At 32.6% G+C, this 23,592-nt stretch overlaps 1 long non-coding RNA gene across 2 annotated transcripts in view; it reads left to right on the top strand.

Moving 5' to 3' along the window:
• The window catches only part of LOC127862577 (uncharacterized), a 178,451-nt gene that overhangs the window by 143,406 nt on the left and 11,453 nt on the right, over positions 1-23,592 (top strand). The window lies entirely within an intron of this gene.

Genomic DNA, 23,592 nt, shown 5'->3' with positions numbered 1-23,592 from the left:
GAAATAGTAAAATGGTATCTGGATGATAACTCAAGAACGCTTGGGCCTAGGATCATGAAACTTGATATGTGGATTGATCATGACTTGCAGATGACCCCTATTGATTTTCAGGTCACTAGGTCAAAGGTCAAGGTCACAGTGACCCGAAATAGTAAAATGGTTTCCGGATGATAACTGAAGAACGCTTAGGCCTAGGATCATGAAACTTGACAGGTTGATTGATCATGACTTGCAGATGACCCCTATTGATTTTCAGGTCACTAGGTCAAAGGTCAAGGTCACAGTGACCTGAAATAGTAAAATGGTTTCCGGATGATAACTCAAGAACGCTTAGGCCTAGGATCATGAAACTTGATAGGTAGATTGATCATGACTCGCAGATGACCCCTATTAATTTTCAGGTCACTAGGTCAAAGGTCAAGGTCACGATGACCAGAAATAGTAAAATGGTTTCCGGATGATAACTGAAGAACGCTTATTCCTAACATCATGAACTTGACAGGTAGATTGATCATGACTCGCAGATGACCCCTATTGACCCCTATTGATTTTGAGGTCACTAGGTCAAAGGTCAAGGTCACGATGAACCGAAATAGTAAAATTGTGTCCGGATGATAACTCAAGAACGCTTATGGCTAGGATCATGAAACTTCATAGGTACATTGATCATGACTGGCAGATGACCCCTATTGATTTTCAGGTCACTAGGTCAAAGGTCAAGGTCACAGTGACAAAAAACATATTCACACAATGGCTGTCACTACAACGGAGAGCCCATATGGGGGGCATGCATGTTTTACAAACAGACCTTGTTTTAGTTTAAGATTTGTTTTTGCTATGGGACAGACAGACAAAAAGGCATACATACGTAGGCAATGATGGTCAGGTCAACAAGGAAAAACTTGCATAATATAATAACATTTCAGTCTGAGGTATCATGTGTTCATTTTGAAATTAGGCAAGTTTTAAAGTTTTATGTAAATGCTGCATCTAATTGGATATTGAACCCCCATAACCCTTTTTTCATTTACTTGTGAAACTGCTTATTATGCAAATAAAAGTTTTAATATAATTCATGACTATTACTTTTTCATAATCTAGCTGACTGACTTCGTGGTTTTGTATGAATCTAAACAATGTGAATATTACATATTGTTATTGTATACATACTTTCCTCATCTCTAGCTTTTCTTTTCGAATTTCTTTTTTTTTTGGGTGCAGGTCCGTCTGTAAAAAACATAGGCAAAAAGTCAGTACAAGATTGAATAAAATAAAAAAACAATCTTAAAGATTAATATCAACCGAATTTTCAAGAATTGTGTATGCTATGGAGAGGTTGGGAGTATGGAACATTTAAATAAATCAAAACAAAGCATGGTTGGAAAACCAAATTACATTGTTTAAGTATTAAATATTAATACAAATTATTGGCTAGATGAAGGCCAATGATTTTGTTAAAACTTGCAAACATAAACCAGACACTTGTGAATTCTATATAAAAAAACAAAAACATATTACATTCTTGAACAATATTACTGGGATTCAGATATTCTATCTCGTGTTCATATTATAAATCAAAATTAAATATCTCACCTTGTCCTCTGTACACAGGCTGCCTACAATAAGAAGACATGCAGAAATGAGTACTATCACACAAAATAGATGTACTATTTCCTAGCATATGTTGTACTTTTTCAAAATGAATGTTAAGTTTACAAACATCTGACATTTCTGCCAAAATTTTAAGGATCAATTAAAATGAATGAAATACCCAAGCCAAAAGTAAAACATAAGAGTCTCATTCTGAGAAAACTGGGCAAAATGCTTGTGCCTAAATTGTCATCCCAGACTAGCCTGTGCATTCCGCATAGGCTAATCAGGGACGACAATTTCCGCTTTAATGGAATTTTTCGTTTAAATGATGTCTCTTCTTAGCAAAAATTCAATTTAGGCAGAAAGTGTTGTCCCTGATTAGCCTGTGTGGACTGCACAGGCTAATCTGGGACGCCACTTTAAGCACATGCATTATGTCCAGTTTTCTCATAACTTGCAACATTAAAGGAAAGACTTGTAATATATCATTTTGTTACGTGTCCTATTAAAGCCTCTTCCCAATTGTTAGATGTTATTTTTGAAGAAATTACTTGATAATCACCAACATAATGTTCAATTAATTTTAAGTCTTCTATTTCCTTACAATCTTGAACATGTCCTTTATTTGAGGAACATATTTTTCATAAATGTCTGTTTGGTTGTGTTTAAACATTCAATCCTAACTTAAACTCAGTAGAAAGGTGTTTTCTAAGACAATGTCCATAGTTTAAACTAAGAAAGGGCATTTTAAAGGTGGGGAGTTTTCACATTATGAAATTTTAAAACAGGGTGAGCATGAATATGAAAAGTGCTAAGGATTCATCAAATTGTTTCAAAAGTTGAATCCGCCGATTTTATTATTTACATGTGGTACAGTTTAATATTTCTTTGTGATACTTATGAATGGTTGAACTTAATCAGTAACAATCCAAAATAAGAAGCAAGGAGTATGTTAGTGACATATAACATTAGTGAATTAAATAAAAGGGGCTCAGACTTAAATTTTGTCTTTTAAATCTTACTTGTTCTTACGACTGTCAAGTTTATTTTTTGCTCAATACTTACCCTTGCGGGCTTATCCGCTGGGAGCGTCTCAGTGGCTGAGGCCCGGGCTCCGCTCCCATTCTCTGTCCCTGGGGTGTGGAACTTGGGGTTGATGATGCCTCATCATCTTCTGAGTTTGTGAAAATCAAAAAATTAAATCCTGGTCATAACTTTATTTATGAGTCTGCATGATATGATGAGAAATGTTGCTCTGACTTTAAGAACCAACACAGTACACATAAACTGCCTGCCTCAGTTATTCCTGTGATTTTGTTGTGCTTTTAAAAGACAAGTAAAATTATTGCTGCATGTCAATCGTTGTCATTATTTGGGAAAGAATATATAAGGTTAAATATTTACAACTTCTTTCATTGTCATATCAATGCTGCATTCTGATTGGATAATCTGCACACATCATCCCTTTTTTCATTTCCCAATGAACTGACTCTTCCCATGTATTAAACATAACTACTCATGTCCGTGCTTCTTTTTTTGCAAAACAGATGTCAAATGCCTTCATTGCTGTGCAGGAACCTTAACAACATTGCTTGTCATTCATCAACAGCAAAAAGTAAGTTTGATGCAAAAGTCAACACTATGGGCTTCGATGAAAAATGAAACCAGTAAACTGAAACCAAGATTCATACACAAGAGTATTGAATTCAAGTTAGGTTAATTAGTCTGTTTCTAAATCCGGTTGTTTGTGAACTGGTACACAATCTTTTAGTTTATGAAATCATTCATCATACAGCTACATTGATATCTGCCAGATATAACGCTGTATGATATATTTTTTTATATCATGTTCGATAGAAAGTTCTTAATTATCAGTTGATGTGTTATTTTACTAAGACTTAATAAATAAGCAATATTTTATTGTAGCAATGAATCAGATTCATTAAAACAAACAATTTGCTAACAAGATGTATGACATTCAAACCACAGAAAGCAACACAAACCGTGAATATTAAAAATGAATAAGTAAATGCTGATGACAAGGAAGTTTTTTAATCAGTCGATGTTTGGATGTTAGTCATTTTACTCAGTATGATCTATACAATCATCATTTTTAGTAAAATTACATCAGATTTAACAAATAAACAATTGGATACCAAGATGTAATATATTTTACCAGATGAATATCGATAGTATAACAAAAATCGTATAAACTAAAGCTCAGTATACTATCGCTATTTTAAGATCACACTTGGGTTGTTCAAAAAATTTACAGAAGAACAAAATCATAAAATAAAATGTTATATTTGATAATAATTAATGGAAAAAGGGAAGAAGTAATAGAATAAATAAAATATTTTGTTTATCATGCGAGGCTTATCTCGTGTTCATAATATAAACCAAAATTTAATATCTCACCTAGCGCAAGGTACACGGGTTGCCTACAATAAGAAGACATGCAGAAATGAGTACTATCACACAAATAGATGTACTTTTTCCTAGCATATGTTGTACTTTTTCAAAATGAATGTAAAGTTTACAAACATCTGACATTTCTGCCAAAATATTAAGGATCAATTAAAATGAATGAAATACCCAAGCCAAAAGTAAAACATAAGAGTCTCATTCTGAGAAAACTGGGCAAAATGCTTGTGCCTAAATTGTCATCCCAGACTAGCCTGTGCATTCCGCACAGGCTAATCAGGGACGACAATTTCCGCTTTAATGGAATTTTTTGTTTAAATGATGTCTCTTCTTAGCAAAAATTCAATTTAGGCAGAAAGTGTTGTCCCTGATTAGCCTGTGTGGACTGCACAGGCTAATCTGGGACGCCACTTTAAGCACATGCATTATGTCCAGTTTTCTCATAACTTGCAACATTAAAGGAAAGACTTGTAATATATCATTTTGTTACGTGTCCTATTAAAGCCTCTTCCCAATTGTTAGTTAGATGTTATTTTTGAAGAAATTACTTGATAATCACCAACATAATGTTCAATTAATTTTAAGTCTTCTATTTCCTTACAATCTTGAACATGTCCTTTATTTGAGGAACATATTTTTCATAAATGTCTGTTTGGTTGTGTTTAAACATTCAATCCTAACTTAAACTCAGTAGAAAGGTGTTTTATTAGACAATGTCTATAGTTTAAGCTAAGAAAGGGCATTTTAAAGGTGGGGAGTTTTCACATTATGAAATTTTAAAACAGGGTGAGCATGAATATGAAAAAAGCTAAGGATTCATCAAATTGTTTCAAAAGTTGAATCCGCCGATTTTATTATTTACATGTGGTACAGTTTAATATTTCTTTGTGATACTTATGAATGGTTGAACTTAATGAGTAACAATCCAAAATAAGAAGCAAGGAGTATGTTAGTGACATATAACATTAGTGAATTAAATAAAAGGGGCTCAGACTAAAATTTTGTCTTTTAAATCTTACTTGTTCTTACGACTGTCAAGTTTATTTTTTGCTCAATACTTACCCTTGCGGGCTAATCTGCTGTGATCCTAGTGGCTGTCCCTGCGGTGTGGAAGGCCGGGGTGATGAAGCCTCATCTTCTTCTGAGTTTGTGAAAATCAAAAAATTAAATCCTGGTCATAACTTTATTTATGAGTCTGCATGATATGATGAGAAATGTTGCTCTGACTTTAAGAACCAACACAGTACACATAAACTGCCTGCTCAGTTATTCCTGTGATTTTGTTGTGCTTTTAAAAGACAAGTAAAATTATTGCTGCATGTCAATTGTTGTCATTATTTGGGAAAGAATATATAAGGTTAAATATTTACAACTTCTTTCATTGTCATATCAACGCTGCATTCTGATTGGATAATCTGCACACATGACCCCTTTTTTAATTTCCCAATGAACAGACTCTTCCCATGTAAATTTAAACATAAATACTCATGTCGGTGCTTCTTTTTTTGCAAAACAGATGTCAAATGTCTTCATTGCTGTGCAGGAACCTTAACAACATTGCTTGTCATTCATCAACAGCAAAATGTTAATATGTTGCAAAAGTCAACACTATGGCCTTCGATGAAAAATGAAACCTAAACTGAAACCAAGATTCATACACAAGAGTATTGAATTCAAGTTAGGTTAATTAGTCTGTTTCTAAATCCGGCTGTTTGTGAACTGGTACACAATCTTTTAGTTTATGAAATCATTCATCATACCGCTACATTGATATCTGCCAGATATAACGCTGTATGATATATTTTTTATATCATGTTTGATAGGAAGTTCTTATATCAGTTGATGTGTTATTTTACTAAGACTTAATAAATAAGCAATATTTTATTGTAGCAATGAATCAGATTCATTAAAACAAACAATTTGCTAACAAGATGTATGACATTTAAACCACAGAAAGCAACACAAACAGTGAATATTAAAAATGAATAAGTAAATGCTGATGACAAGGAAGTTTTTAAATCAGTCAATGTTTGGATGTTAGTCATTTTACTCGGTATGATCTATACAATCATCATTTTTAGTAAAATTACATCAGATTTAACAAATAAACAATACGATACCAAGATGTAATATATTTTACCAGATGAATATTGATAATATAACAAAAATCATATAAACTTAAGCTCTATACTATCGCTATTTTAAGATCACACTCGGGTTTTTCAAACAATTTACATATAACAAAATCATAAAAAAATGTTATATTTGATAATAATTAATGGAAAAGGGGCGAAGTAATAGGATAAATAGACTATTTTGTTAATCATGCGAGGCTTAGAAACGTGGTAGAAACAATTGGCAGCGAAAACCCCTGTAAATCATTTGTTAAAGATCACATTCATTCCCGCAAAAAATGCAGCGTCCTTTTTATTTTATTTCATTATTTCTTTTAAAATTAGAGAGAGGTATGATAAACAGACAAACCAGTAACTGCCTGATCTTTTTGTAATATATCAGGCTCAGCACGAATAAAATAATGGTTCAGCAAGCTTGGCCGTTATTATTCTAAGTCTTGCCTGATATATTTCAAAAAGATCAGGCAGTAACCTGTTATTCTCTATATATCTGCTGACTGTGTTCATGAATCCTTCAAAGGGGTAATAAATCTGCAATATTACTAAATTAAAGATGGTAAAATTGCACTAAAAAATAGTGCTTTTATTAAATTAATGGTTCACCGTTGTTTTTTTTACATCTAACAAACTCGATTTTTAAACAATCTCATTCAATGGTTCAAAGGTAGGGACATAATTTGGTAGGTCAGCTCCAGCTTAATTGAACAGATGCATTTTTCTTTCTATTTTTCATTTGATCATATCCCTGTTTTTGTCAACAACAACTTTGAAGTGTAATAATTGTACAGATTTAAATACCAAAGTAATTCATGTAAAAAATTGGCAAAAAAACATCCTGTTTTCTTACCAGGTGCTATCATGTCATCCCCATCTCCACTCTCGTTCATCCTGAGAACTGTTTCAATAGATGATTTTTTTATATTTGCAACATGTTATCACAAAGCATTTAATAACCAGTATTTAAATATTGTATCAAAGTTTAAAATTGTTTGCATTTATAGACTAATATTGAAAATAATTTACGTGTTAACAAGGCCATTTTTTTATTCAAGGGGAACAATAAATTGTGGACATTAAGATATATTTGAGGATTCTATTAAACATTGTGAACAATAAACGTGCCTTGGTATGATGATGTCATTATTTTCAAGACTATACACTGCTTTCTGGATTGTTTAACTTACCTAGTCTTGATTTTCTAATTAGTATTTAGTTTTTTATTTGATAGTCACTGGCCGTCTTACTAAAACTTAATGCTGTCACCCTATGAAAGTAACTATATAGACTTAACAGACCTGATGCTAAAATTCAATAAATGTGCAGTCCGCACAGGCTAATCAGGGACGACAATTTCTGCTTTTATGGAATTTTTGGTTTAAATGATGTCTCTTCTAAGCGAAAATCTAGTAAAGGTGGAAAGTGTCGTCCCTGATTAGCCTGTGTGGACTTCACAGGCTAATCTGGGATAACACTTTACGCACAAGCATTTTGCCCAGTTTTCTCAGAACACAACACAAAATGTCAATTTTAAACCACAAGAGCTCGTGTGACCTTTGCTTCTCCAAGTCTGTTATAACATGAAAGAAGTGAAGACATGTTCATGTGACTGTAACTTACTTAACGGTCCAGGGGTGAAGTTGTTGTCGTCCCTGCGGGATTCTATCCCATTTTCTGGTGAATAAATGAAAAATGTAATTATAGTATTACAAAAGCTGAAAAAAATTGAAATGTATAATAGTACTGGAATATATAAAACTCTAAATCACCTTTCCCATATAATGTTGTTATCTTTTATACTCAGAGCTTATATGGTAAATCACAACAATGCTGAAAAAAAACTTTTGTTTAATCCAAAGTTTGTTGCTTAATTTGTTACACCTGCTTAAATCCAATACCTGTCAAAACTTTAACCTTGGTCATAACTTTGCAATATTGAAGATAGCAACTTCATATTTGAAATGCATGTGTATCTAATGGAGCTGCACATTTTGAGTAGTGAAAGGTCAAGGTTATCCTTCAAGGTCAAGGCCTATAACTCTCAAAATCAATGAAAATTTTGTAATATATTTTGTAAAATAAAGTTAACATAAATAATCAGTGTTCTTATATAGCAATGCCCAAAATTTCAATGTTAGATGTGCTCTGGTAACATAGATTTAACACAATAAAAAATGCTCTTTTTTATTTTTTGTGGTAAAATATATTTAACACATGTACATGCACCAATTTTATGTTTATGTGTCGTTTGAACAGAATGATATTGTTGCGCGAAATTAAAATGGAATATATTGTGCCACACAAAACAACAAGAGATGTGTTTATCAGAAACACAATGCCCCCTAATGCTTCTCTTTCATTATTATTTTGTTACATTTGACCTTGAAGGATGACCTTGACCTTTCACCACTCAAAATGTGCAGCTCCATGAGATACACAAGCATGCCATTTTTTTTACTTTGATAGGTGTATGGAAATTACTCAGGTTGTAAAGAAATTACTCAGGATGTATGGAAAATACACCATGAGCATGTGACTACTCTAAGCCAATCGGATAAGGTCATTTTTTAGGAGGTGAGTTTGTGCCTACCTCTTCTATTCACAGAGCCAACAGCACGGGACTCGATTGCTGCTGCGGATCTGCATAGCTAAATTAAAACAAAGAATGCAAGTAAGCTATGTGACCAGACTCATTTTCTTTCATGGTCAATATATATACATGTGTCTGTAGTTATGTCCATCCATATGATTAATGTGACATTCATTCAGAAGCTATAATGATGCTGAAGTGATGACACTACAAATATATATAGATCTTAACAAGTGTGTGAACATGTACATCAAGGTATTTGGTTCAGGTTTCTTTCTTGAAATAATCAGATATATGTCCTTTAAAAATAACTTGATATGTTTGTTACCTGAGGTAGGCATATACATGACCAAAGACTTAATTTCCTTTTTTCACTAGATTTCAAAGCTTATGATATCCCCTTTTGAAATAATAAAAGTTGGTTGACTTGCACATTCTACATTTTGGAATAAACAATTTTTAGTAAAAGGAAAAAAAATCTGTACATGAATGCTATGTTGACATAGAGAAATATTGGTTTGGTAATGCTTTTTGTATTAAAGGGATCTTTTCACGCTTTGGTAAATTGACAAAATTGAAAAAAGTTGTTTCAGATTCGTAAGTTTTCATTTTAGTTATGATATTTGTGAGGAAACAGTAATACTGAACATTAACCATGCTCTAATATAGCCATTATATGCATCTTTTGACGATTTTAAAACCTAAAAATTATAAAGCATTGCAACGCGAACGATTGAATAATTTGGAGAGTTCTGTTTTTGTCGTTAAATTTTGTGAAACTACGAAGATTGCTTATATAAGGTATAAAATACGTCAAGAATGTGTACTTGGCGGAATAGCTCAGTAGGCTAAAGCGTTTTTACTTCAGGACTCTGGCAGGACTCCAGGGGTCACTGGTTCGAAACCTGCTCCGGGCAATGTTCTTTTCCTTTTTTAATTTTTTTTCTTGATTTTTTACTGGAGCTTTTATGATCCAATGTTTACATTTATCAATATATAGCATTTAATGAATAAGTTAAAAAAAATGCCAAAATCTGTGAAAAGGCCCCTTTAAGCCTTTATACACTAATTCATGTAATAACACAAATACATACCTCAACTATTTGCCCCCAGAGTGGCTGGCTACATAACTTCCCCTCATCAATGAAGATTCTAAAGTAGACAGACATCTTTCAATGAGTAAAACTTGATCAGCTGGAGTTAAACAAAATGGTAATTTTGAATGTAGTTTTCTGGTATTTGCGTAATATTAACAGCATATATGTGCTGAATATATTCTGCATGAAAAAAAAAATGGAATGAGATTTGCAAAATTGCAAATACCTGCTGATAGAACAATGCAAACACTATGCAAATATACCAATTAATTTCCATTAAGTTGCAAACATTTGGAGCCCATATTTTCACAAAATATACTCTGCATAAAGGAAACCAGAACCACAGTTAAGCCACTGATTTGCAACAGTTTGCAAATATGAGTTGTGTTCTGAGAAAACTGGGCATAATGCATGTGCGTAAAGTGTCGTCCTAGATTAGCCTTTGCAGTCCGCACAGGGTAATCCTGGACAACACTTTCCGTCTTAACTGGATTATCGTTAAAAAAGGACATCATTTAATTGAAAAATTCCATAAAAGCAGAAATTGTCGTCCCTGATTAGCCTGTGCAGACTGCACAGGCTAATCTGGTACAACATGTTACGCAGATGCATTATGCCCAGTTTTCTTAGAACGCGACACATATATGCTTATACAACAATGCAATGCAATTTCATAAAAGTTTGTCAGACTTGCCAAATGACAGAAAGTGTACACAGACATTTAGAAAAATGAATGTTCAAGCAGTAAAAGACGCTCTCAATTTAAAAGAAATGGACACAGGTATACAAAATTCATTTAGATTTTATTGTAAAGAATCAGTATCAATTCAAAAGCAATATGAAATATGAAGTTTTGATTGGATATCAATGTTGCTGGTCTAGTGCAAAGTTTTTCTAAGTTTTAAAACTGTTGATGATTCTTCGCTTTTCAATAGCACAATATTACATATAAGACAAACTGACAAACTGTAAAAAGAGCATGCAGATATGAGCATTTTTGAAACAAAGTTGTCAATAAAAATTGGTCAGAACACAACTAATTACCATTTAAATGGTCAATCGTTTGTTTTTAATGCACACATTAAAAAGAAGTGTAATATTAAGTGATAGCTAATGTAATTAGTCAATAACCAGTCCTTTCAAGATTTTCAGCAGATTTATAAATCGGATGTTCACAGTCCTGTAACAGGATAGTACTTTTTAATACTCTGCAAATACATTATTTAAACACTTTAAAAAAGAACATGTCCAGGCATTTGTAAAAAAAATAATCAAAAGGACTGCACACGCTTTGAAGAGGACCCTGCAACTATATGTATAAAGCAATGATTTTTTTAAATGTTTCCATAACAAATATCCAAATACAGCACAGATCCAGTCTAAAAAATATGATTCCTCAAAGTGAATGTGTTCTTTAACTTATAAAAATTTAGCATTTTTATACCTAATGTAAACTATCAGTGTTGTTGTTGTATTTGCAAGAATTTTAGTTGTTGTCTGTTTCTTACAATAAGTACTTTGTCCTAAATGTTTGTCCGCAAAATTTAGACATTTCAATGCGGTTTTAATTTTATTTAAAAAATGTTTCTGGAATTTTCATTTGATAAAAACAATTTTACAGAAAAAAACTGAACTTATTATAAAAAACAAAAAACTAAATGATTGTACTAAAATTGAAATTTTGTAAAAGCTGTAAAGAAGTAATTAAATAATCCAGTTATTCATAGCACCATACTGTCAAATTCCCTTTTCCCTACATCTACGCAAATATTTAAAATTGACAATTTATTAACATTCATTACCCCTTTGCAAACACTTTGCAAGGTTAGTTAAACATTTTGGTGTTGCCTTGTAAAGCACACCTCAGATTAAAAGTTCTTGTTGTTTGGAAACACAAAAGCTTTGTGGTCCTTTAATAATCAGCATTTGTTTGTTTATTTGTTTGCTTAGAGAAAAGTAATGTTTTCAAAATGTTTGCAGATAATTTGTACAAATAGTTTGCAAAAACCTGCTACTCATTTTCTTGGTGGCAAATATTTTTGAAATATTCAGCAAATATATTTCAAAGGAAAACAAGAGTATGGTTTGTTATTAAAAGTATTTTGTTCAACATGCAATGTAAACATGCTGAAGTGGCAACATTATCAGATTAATTGTGTCAATTGTATTTTTTTAAAGTCTTAAATTTGTTTCACTGTGTATACATATTATTGACAATGTTATTTGTAAGCGTGATAATCTATTATCTATTAAACACTATTTCAATACAGAAACATGTACATATATATTTAATATTGGATGATATATTAGTTTGACAACCAATGGTAAGTTTGATGGATTGTAGAACCTCTTAATTTTGGCACTTGAAATAGAGTTTTAATCAGATAATTATGAAACATGGTGAAAATATTTAAGGGCACATTCACATTTACTTCACCTAAGTGTACCTGCACATAATACTGCAAAAAGGGTGTTGCAGATAGATAGATAGATAGATAGATAGATAGATAGATAGATAGATAGATAGATAGATAGATAGATAGATAGATAGATAGATAGATAGATAGATAGATAGATAGATAGATAGATAGTAGATAGATAGATAGATAGATAGATAGATAGATAGATAGATAGATAGATAGATAGATAGATAGATAGATAGATAGATAGATAGTAGATAGATAGATAGATAGATAGATAGATAGATAGATAGATAGATAGATAGATAGATAGATAGATAGAAGATGATAGATAGATAGATAGATAGATAGATAGATAGATAGATAGATAGATAGATAGATAGATAGGATAGATAGATAGATAGATAGATAGATAGATAGATAGATAGATAGATAGATAGATAGATAGATAGATAGATAGATAGATAGATAGATAGATAGATAGATAGATAGATAGATAGATAGATAGATAGATAGATAGATAGATAGATAGATAGATAGATAGATAGATAGATAGATAGATAGATAGATAGATAGATAGATAGATAGATAGATAGATAGATAGATAGATAGATAGATAGATAGATAGATAGATAGATAGATAGATAGATAGATAGATAGATAGATAGATAGATAGATAGATAGATAGATAGATAGATAGATAGATAGATAGATAGATAGATAGATAGATAGATAGATAGATAGATAGATAGATAGATAGATAGATAATAGATAGATAGATTATCTACAACTTATCTTGCTACCAGTTGTTTATAAAAAATATATATTATGTTCAATAATTTACATGACTAACCCAGTCCTCTAAGCTTTCTTTTATTAGGATCGGAGTTAGTGTACGAGTGTCGTATGAAAGATATCGTTGCAGGAAATTGAAATGATCCTTAAAAAAATTGTGTCTTTAAGTGTCGTTTGAGCGAATCTGCGCTAAAACTCAATTTAGATACACATTGTACATCGAATCATTCCTTTTGTCAGTTGTCAAAACGAAAGTACGGTTGATATTCAAACGCATTATTTTTCTCTTTCTGGGATAGTGTTTTAGTATGTTGATGCTGCATTAACAAATATAAGTGTATATGAAGTGAAAACACCAAAAATAAACAAAAGTTGTAATAGACACCTATAAACTGTTAGATGCGTCTAAAATCACTTAAGCTTCAATTTCATGAAATAATAATATTTAAAAAAAAACACTATGAAAATAATATATAATTAAAATTGGAATTAAAAGTAAATAATGCAAAATTATAGTTAAATGGGAAATGAGTGAGTAATTATCACATACATGTAAAAATTACAAATTATTATTTATAATTTCCCACTACATGTACTAAGGGAATCTTACTAGATAAACTAGTTAAATTGTGTAATAAAAAAAACTGACCCAAAATAGATTTAAAAAATGTTCAATCAATATATGTACCCCCGCTAACCACTAATTTGCTGGTACAAATAAACATGACCCATTTATAATCCTTAAAAAATCACACACTGTATCATAACGTTATTATATAAAGTAAACTATCATTGGTTGATATATTATGGAAAAGCTTTGTACAGGGTGATTAGTGGAATTTTTCTAATCTCATGCTTTTCCAGGATCAGTCTATTTAACTCAGAAAAGTTTAGTAAATGTTGTGTTAGTTTTCCTTATTTGTGATCATTGTAATGATCAATTAATGGTAGGGTGAATGGTGCATTGTCATTTTAAAGGCTTACTTTCCAAAGTACAGTGAGTGTATCAAATTATTTGTACAAATACTCTATTAGGGTTATACTGATTAGTATATGTTAAGAGTGATAGGAATTTTAAGTAGAGAAAGTGCTGAAGTGTTTTTGTAAGTTTGGTTAATTAATACAAATATTTTAGAGCAATATGTGTCAACACTCATTTATGAATGGTATTTTTTTTTGCTTGGTTTATTCTATAAAAGAAGGGAAAAGAAAATTGAACAGACATTGAAACAACATTTTATCGAATTTTGAATTATTAAATTCATTTGCATGACACATAATTATGCATATGACTATTGTCATGAGAAAATTGTTTTTATGCTATATGCTGCTAGTGTATCTTCAGACAAACCTGAGCATCAATGCAGTCTGGTCAGGAGCCACCATGTCCGCAAAACCTTTCATGACTTAATAGCTGCATGACTGGGAAGCTCCTGACAAGATTGCCGAGAAGTGCAGGCTGGTCTGCATCTACGCTGGCCGCGTATGGCCTACGATCCATTTTCTTATGACGCTGGTCAAATAAGGAAATTAACTGTACCTACATGAAACACCAACTAATAGACTGTAACCTACCTGCTTAATATCCTGGTAGCTTGTACAAGCTTCTCCAACTCTCTGAAACAACCCATAAGTAATTGTATTGTACATCAGAGATCATTAGAGATCCCAAATGTATATAAACAAGATATGTTTTTTAAATGCATTGAAACAAGTCGCGGATCTGATCTACAGAACAGCCGAAAGCTATTTTTATGGGCGGAACTTCACATTTATATAGTACACCAGAAAATAATATACATTGTATAAATCTTTAGTAAAAGCGTGTTAGAATCAAAATAATTTGTGTACTTTATACTTTGTTGTTAAATAACTCACGACCGGAAAATTAGATGCGTGGTTTCAAATGTTTCGCTCTCGTGATTAAATCCCTACACATCTAAACTATCGGCCGTGGGTTATTTGACAACAAACTATAATGTACACAAATTATTTCTTAATTTTTGGCGTGTTATTGTCAGTAGCCAACATACGCACAGACATTTGTTTGGTATTGAGATGTAAGTTTTGCACTTAAATAATGATTGTTTGCAAAAAGAACAGTAAATGTTGTGTCCTGACTATCTGACCAAATATAGTTTGATCACCACTAAGACAACATCTTGGACCCTAGGTTCTTTTAAACACCATTAGAAAACTTATTTGAACCACAATAAATTTGGCAAATTTTAGACATTAATATCTGAACTGGGAATTTATAACTGCATACTTAAACCAATGATTTAACGATAATATGCCTAAATGTAAGTTATTCATAGAAACAAACTCGTAAATGAATTTATGAGTTTTTTTAAGAATTTTTTCATGGTGAGCTTTTGTTTATCACCTTTTGCAGGGATGAGAAATTTTTTAATTAATGGGAAAATGATTAAATAAGATCCATAAAATTGTGAGAAAAATTAACAATATGCAATTTATTAATGTGACCAAAATTGTCAATGGTTACTGTTCAATGGTGATCTCATGCATCGAATGATTGCTAAAGTCATTTGATTCTTCACATTCAAAGAGTCTACATCTCTTTGATGTATTAATGATATATATTATCATTAATAAATATATTACAGGTAACTTTGTTTTAGTATTTTTCACTATCATGGTTTGTTGCTTTAAACTGTATTTTGTATTGCTTGTATTTTAAGGATCACAGTCGGATCATGCATAACTTGTATTTTTGTATTGGTAATTATTATTGCTATATTTATATGATGCCATTCTTTACATTCAAAGAGTCTACAACTCTTTGCTGTATTAATGATATATATATTATAATTTATAAATATATTACAGCCAAACAAGTTTTCCTCCATGATAGAACCACACGTTAACCGTCCGGCAACATGTGTCATGTTCTGAGAAAACTGGGCATAATCCTTGTGCGTTAATTGTCATCCCAGATTAGCTTGTGCAGTCCGCATAGGCTAATCAGGGACGACAATTTTCCATTTTATGTAATTTTTTGTTTAAATGATGTCTCTTTGAGAAAATCCAGTTGAGGCGGAAAGTGTCATATCTGATTAGCCTGTGCGGACTGCACAGGCTAATCTGAGACAACACTTTACGCAGAAGCATTATGCCCAGTTTTCTCAGAACGCGACTCACATTAGTTACATCAACATAACAACCTTAATTCAGTTTTCCAGGTTTTTATTCTGATTGGTCTTCATAATGTTCAAATATTGGAATGCACAGAGCACATATATAATCATATCCAACATGCTTAACATGTAAACAACAAAGATGCATCAAAGCTCTAATATGTACATTGTCATGGTAACTGATTTACACAAATAATAATTAAAAAATAGATTTCATTTTCTTTAAGACATATTATCTAAAATAATATTAATAGGAATTTGTAAATGGAATAATTAATCAAGTGAATTAATCAAGCTATCAAGTTACACAGTTGCTCTGTACAAATGAGCTATAAATCATAAAAACAACAAACTTTAGTTATACATGTATACAGTAACAGAAACAGATTTCCCAGGTATACATACTATCTAAGAGAACCAAGTGCATTTATCATTGCTGTTGATCATTATATAGTGGAAATAAGCAAAATCAAATGTGGAAACATCATTGCAAAATGACACCAGTTATGTACTATTGCAGGGGCAAAACAAACTTCTGTATAAAAATGACACACACACGTGACGACAAAAGCCTACCCTGAGCACTTTGTATTAAGGTGACCGTAGATTAAAAAAAAAACCACACATTTTGTTAATTTTTGTAATCCAAAGTGATGCTAAGTTTTTGTACACATGAGGACATGAATGCAGCAATATGTTACATATAAAAGTCAGCACACATAGCATGAGGTGTATGTAATTATAATGATCAAATTATAATATAAATATGAGTAATTTCTTAGCATTTTTCAACCCTTGGCTTTGACAGGCACGGGCACTGTTCTAGCTGCATCTAAACCAGGAAACTCAATTGGTTAGGAAATCCCTTAACGGATGTGTTTGGCATCATAACTAATTCATGTATTGTCAAAGTGATAAATCTTTTGATCCAAGCAGCTTATGTGGATTGACTATCAGTACTGCTTGATGAGTGCAATGGCTCATATTGAACTATCAGTACTGCTTGATGAGTGCAATGGTTCATATGGAACTATCAGTACTGCTTGATGAGTGCAATGGCTCATATGGAACTATCAGTACTGCTTGATGAGTGCAATGGTTCATATGGAACTATCAGTACTGCTTGATGAGAGCAATCGCTCACATGGAACTATAAGTACTGCTTGATGAGTGCAATGGTTCATATGGAACTATCAGTACTGCTTGATGAGTGCAATGGTTCATATGGAACTATCAGTACTGCTTGATGAGTGCAATGGCTCATATGGAACTATAAGTACTGCTTGATGAGTGCAATGGCTCATATGGAACTATCAGTACTGCTTGATGAGTGCAATGGCTCACATGGAACTATCAGTACTGCTTGATGAGTGCAATGGCTCATATGGAACTATAAGTACTGCTTGATGAGTGCAATGGTTCATATGGAACTATCAGTACTGCTTGATGAGTGCAATGGCTCATATGGAACTATAAGTACTGCTTGATGAGTGCAATGGTTCATATGGAACTATCAGTACTGCTTGATGAGAGCAATCGCTCACATGGAACTATAAGTACTGCTTGATGAGTGCAATGGTTCATATGGAACTATCAGTACTGCTTGATGAGTGCAATGGTTCATATGGAACTATCAGTACTGCTTGATGAGTGCAATGGCTCATATGCAACTATCAGTACTGCTTGATGCGTGCAATGGCTCATATGAAAACTATCAGTACTGCTTGATGAGTGCAATGGCTCATATGGAACTATAAGTACTGCTTGATGAGAGCAATGGCTCACATGGAACTATCAGTACTGCTTGATGAGTGCAATGGCTCATATGGAACTATAAGTACTGCTTGATGATGCAATGGCTCATATCGAACTATCAGTACTGCTTGATGAGTGCAATGGCTCATATGGAACTATCAGTACTGCTTGATGAGTGCAATGGTTCATATGGAACTATCAGTACTGCTTAATGAGTGCAATGGCTCATATGGAACTATAAGTACTGCTTGATGAGTGCCATGGCTCATATGGAACTATCAGTACTGCTTGATGAGTGCAATGGCTCACATGGAACTATCAGTACTGCTTGATGAGTGCAATGGCTCATATGGAACTATAAGTACTGCTTGATGAGTGCAATGGTTCATATGGAACTATCAGTACTGCTTGATGAGTGCAATGGCTCATATGGAACTATAAGTACTGCTTGATGAGTGCAATGGTTCATATGGAACTATCAGTACTGCTTGATGAGAGCAATCGCTCACATGGAACTATAAGTACTGCTTGATGAGTGCAATGGTTCATATGGAACTATCAGTACTGCTTGATGAGTGCAATGGTTCATATGGAACTATCAGTACTGCTTGATGAGTGCAATTGCTCATATGCAACTATCAGTACTGCTTGATGCGTGCAATGGCTCATATGAAAACTATCAGTACTGCTTGATGAGTGCAATGGCTCATATGGAACTATAAGTACTGCTTGATGATGCAATGGCTCATATCGAACTATCAGTACTGCTTGATGAGTGCAATGGCTCATATGGAACTATCAGTACTGCTTAATGAGTGCAATGGCTCATATGGAACTATAAGTACTGCTTGATGAGTGCCATGGCTCATATGAAACTATCAGTACTGCTTGATGAGTGCAATGGCTCATATGGAACTATTAGTACTGCTTGATGAGTGCAATGGCTCATATGCAACTATCAGTACTGCTTGATGAGAGCAATTGTCTTCAGTATTATTAGCGGCTTCATATTACTGGCCAATCATACAAATCGACTTTGGTTGCTTGGTCCTCAACCAGCGGCAGGATGCTGTAGCCTTCTCTTTAAGAATGCCTCACTATATCCAGCTGTGTTCACCATGCTTTCAACAGCCTCATGTACCTGAATAATACACAAGTCAAAATGTTATTTCATTTATTACATACCTGTTTTATGCTTTTGGAAATAAGAAAGTAACAGAATAGCAATTTCTATGTTTACAGCTACGCATTCATAGAAAAATGTCAAACAATAGCATCTCAAAACTGATGCCACTCTCAACAATTGCAGCTATTTTTCAGGATAACACTTTCCAAAAGGTCATCAATTTGCATCAATATTTGAAAACAGTTACTTAGATGGTTTACTGATTGAAATATGGCCATGACAGAACTAGAATTCACAGTTTTAAAGGGTCCGTTTCAAAGCCTTAAAAGGCACCTTATTTTGTATTTTACTAGTATTCATAAAAGAGTTCTATATAAATTAGCAGCATGTTGTTTGTCGAAATGGAAAGGCAAGTGTCAAGCAAAACTATTAAAATAGATGCTGTAAAAACTGTTATAAAGCATGGCTAAACATGAACATTCACCAGATTAATATGTTATTTATTGTCAGACACTGCGAAAGAACGTCCGTTCACCAGACATTGACAACAACGTCTCTAAAGGCCGATGGTGAAATAAAGGATTGTCAGGTTATTTTTGCTTTCAAAGGCTGCAATCCTCGTGCAGTTTTCACAACATTATTTGGCAGTATCAGGCAGTTACCAGGTCCTGTGATTTCCGAACATTATGAGTTAATTTTGACAACGTTCGTAACTACCATTATTATATTTCACTCTTTCATTGGACATTTTGAACGTCAGCTTAACCTGTTAGCCAATTTGAAAATGGGTGCTTAAGAGAGTCTTTTGAATGAATTTTGATCTTACATTCAATGTTTAATTGTCAAATTCTTTAGATGCAGATCATATCAAACATTACACATTGATGTTTAAATTTATATAAGTACTAATGGAGGTATTTAAAATTATCACAATTACAAGATTTGCATGCCCCCTTCTTCGAAGAAGAGGGGGTATATTGTTTTTGGCCTGTCTGTCTTTCATTCTGTCTGTCTGTCCCAATATAAAGAAGTGAAACTCCAGAAGCTGCAGGAGTATTGCAGTTCTATCATACACACCTCTGTGGGCCTTTATTTAAGGCAAGGAACCAATTGCCAAAACGGTACAGTACGGCACAAAACGAAACAACATATACACATAGTAGAATAAAGCTGGGGTCACTGCCTTGGAACGGTCATTGCTAAGCATTGGGGGTTTAAACCAGTTAATGAGCGCTCAACCTCACATTTGGCCCAGCAATATTCATGAAACATATAAGTGTAAATAAAATTTAACCTCATAGCATTGCAACTCAAAATAAACAGTTATAAAAGGGAATTAAAATGCATTCAATTTAATTACTATTTTATTACTCAATGGTTGAAAGGAGACCAGAGCAACAGAGTTACAACTTTTTGAGGCATGATGAAATGAAATTACTAACACGCATCAACTACATCCCTTCTTTATACAAAAAAGATTTCAGAATATAGCATCATATAGTTAATATTTCAGATCATCATCGCGCACCTACAGGAAGAAGCAACAATATTGGGTGTAAAAGATCCAAATTACCTACTTGCTTGTTTATGTGACTAATTCAAAATAAATAAAACGGAGCTTAAAAATAAATTGATCAAGAAACTACCATCAGAGAAAAAATAATTATGAATAAAGTTGACCGATATAAACGGGAGTACATTGTACCTATCATGTAGCTAAAAACAGTGTTGGTTGTTCGTAGCGATGACGTATTTAGGAGGGAAGACACGATGACGTCACCAGTACCAAAATTAAGCTTTATTGTACTGTACTAAATAATCGAATTATCAACGAAATTAAATATAATTAAAGCGACTGTACTGTATACTAGACTTACTTATAAAACCAGCTATGCTTATCAAACAATATAGAAGCAAACATATAAAATTGTCATTACATTAATTATCCCAAATTTTAAGAAGAAAGATATAGTGAATCAAACACTAACAAGCATGTGTGTTTAAGTACATCAGTATCAATTATCCCTTTGATAAAAAGGAGCTCATTAAATTAAAAAGTGTATTACTAGCATATGCTTTAAGATATTTACATTTGTGAACACGCTTCAAAACATCTCCATAAAATGATGGTTGTGAAATTCCATTAGTTAAATGCCATTTTAAAGAAACATTATATTTTGAAATTAAATCACTATATTGTGAGTGAAATTTAGCGAATTTACGCCAAAGGTTATGATACAAAAAACCTTGTTTTCACAATTTCTTAGTTAATAAACAATTACGATCATTAAAATCTTCAACACAAGAACATGCTCTAGCGTGTCGTACCAACTGCAAAATGTAAATACCATAGGAAGGACCTTTAGGGATGTTACCATCTAGAAAAGGAAAATTCACAATTTCAAAGTTAAAGTCGTCCCGTTTGTCGAATAAACTTGTTTTTATCATATTATTATTAATAGTTAGATGTAAGTCTAAAAATGCAGCATCTATATTTGATTGACACGATTTATTTAAGACTAGTTCTTTTGGATAGATATTGTGAATATATTGTTCAAAGTATGGATTATCTAAGTTCAGTATGTCATCAATGTATCTACTTGTTAGGTTAAAACGTTGAATCAAATCTAGTTGTTTAGTTATTGATAATTCTTACATAAAATCCCTTTCATAACAATATAAAAATAGATCAGCAATAAGCAGGGCACAATTTAAGTACCCATAGGAACACCAATAATTTGTTGAAATATTTTACCATTAAATTCAACAGACAAGTTTTCCAGAAGAAAAGTAAGTGCTTCACAAAATTCAAGACAAGTCCAGATGATGTATTTATCCAATATCTGATTAGTAAAAAAAGATATTTTAGAGTTTAAAGCAAGATTAAAGAACACTTCTCTCTTGCAAATGTTTTTTCAATCAGTGAAATGAGTTTGGATTTTATTCAAATGTGAGGGAGCGTTGTATATAGTGTAGAAAAATCATATGTACTTACTTGTGACACCTTATATTTTCTAATTTTAATTTTATCAATAACTTCTAAGGAGTTTTTTATTGACCAAAATAAGTTTATATTACTATTTTCATAAACTGTATTACAATATTTTGCTATATGATATCTAATAGCATTCAAGGCGGATGTTTAAGGTACACTGATAACTGTTGGTGGTACAAGATTGCTCAGGTAGATGGATATTATTGGATTTTAATTTGTCAGCAACAATTGTTTTTAAAAATTTCAAGATCTTTAAATAAACTCTGCTTTTGATGACAGTTTTTTCATTTTGTATTTTTGGTTTATTTGTTTTTATATGGTCGTCAAATATAATATTGTATGAATTTATACTAGTTGATGAGATAACAAGAGATGTGTTTGTGAGAAACACAATGCCCCCTACTGCGCCGCTTTGATCTTGACCTTGATTTTTCACCACTCAAAATGTGCAGCTCCAGGAGATACACATGCATGCCAAATATCAAGTTGCTATCTTCAATATTGCAAAAGCTATGGCCAATGTTAAAGGTTTCAGACAGATGGACAGACTGACGGACAGTTCAACTGCTATGTGCCACTCAACCAGGGGCCAAAAAATGTTTGACCGATAGTTTCATAATTTGACATGGTTAAGACTCAAGGACACATTGCAGTCTTCCTCAAAGGTGTGCTACTGCCATGCATTCACTGTCATTAGATAATGGAATCAAAATACTCTTACAGAATTGGCATTTAGGAAAAACCACAAAAAAGAAGAATGCCCAAAATTACTTACCTTGGTTGGTAAATCCATGATCCTGTCACTAAACTGATGGAAAATGCTGCACAGCAAAATGCACATTTGTGCTTGAAACGCACCGTTCTTTTATGTGAAAAAAATTAGGGAAGTTCTTATATTAGCCCTTTGAGTGCTTGAACCGGATTTTGAAGGTTTTTGCAAACAGTTTGGATCCAGATGAAACGCCACAGAATGTGGCGTCTCATCGTGATCCAAACTTTTCTATATAATTCTGATAGTATTCTTTGAAAAAAATCAAAGAAAATGCTAATTTTAGAAATTCAGCTGACAACATTTTAGCAGATGACAAATTACCCAGCATGCAAAGGGTTAAAATGAAAGGACACATTATCCTCATATTGGTTACAATGCGGAAAAATTTCAAGGTTACAAAGCACAAACATACAAAGTGGTACTAAATATTTTAGAAGTGAAAGCTGAAGAAAACATTCCCAATTACAGCATTATTGACTATTAGCCTTAAAAAGGCTATTTTAACGTCATTAACATCATTGAGTAACAATGACATTAAATTTCTTTTGTGCCAAAAATCTCAGATTACACATTACAAACATACAAAAACTAAATAAAATGTATAGTTTTGTGGAAGCAAAGCACCAAAATGATTATTTTATTACAAGGGCTCATTTATAATTTATAAGGTTGCTATTGATGTACAAGGTACGTCTTCCTACCAGCAGTACCGGTATCACAATTCAACTTGCCTGA

This window comes from Dreissena polymorpha, chromosome 16 (assembly GCF_020536995.1).
Source record: "Dreissena polymorpha isolate Duluth1 chromosome 16, UMN_Dpol_1.0, whole genome shotgun sequence".
In the NCBI taxonomy this organism is placed as follows: Eukaryota; Metazoa; Mollusca; class Bivalvia; order Myida; family Dreissenidae; genus Dreissena; species Dreissena polymorpha.
The sequence above is the reverse complement of the archived record's forward strand: the minus strand, read 5'-3'. Positions and strand labels throughout refer to the sequence as shown.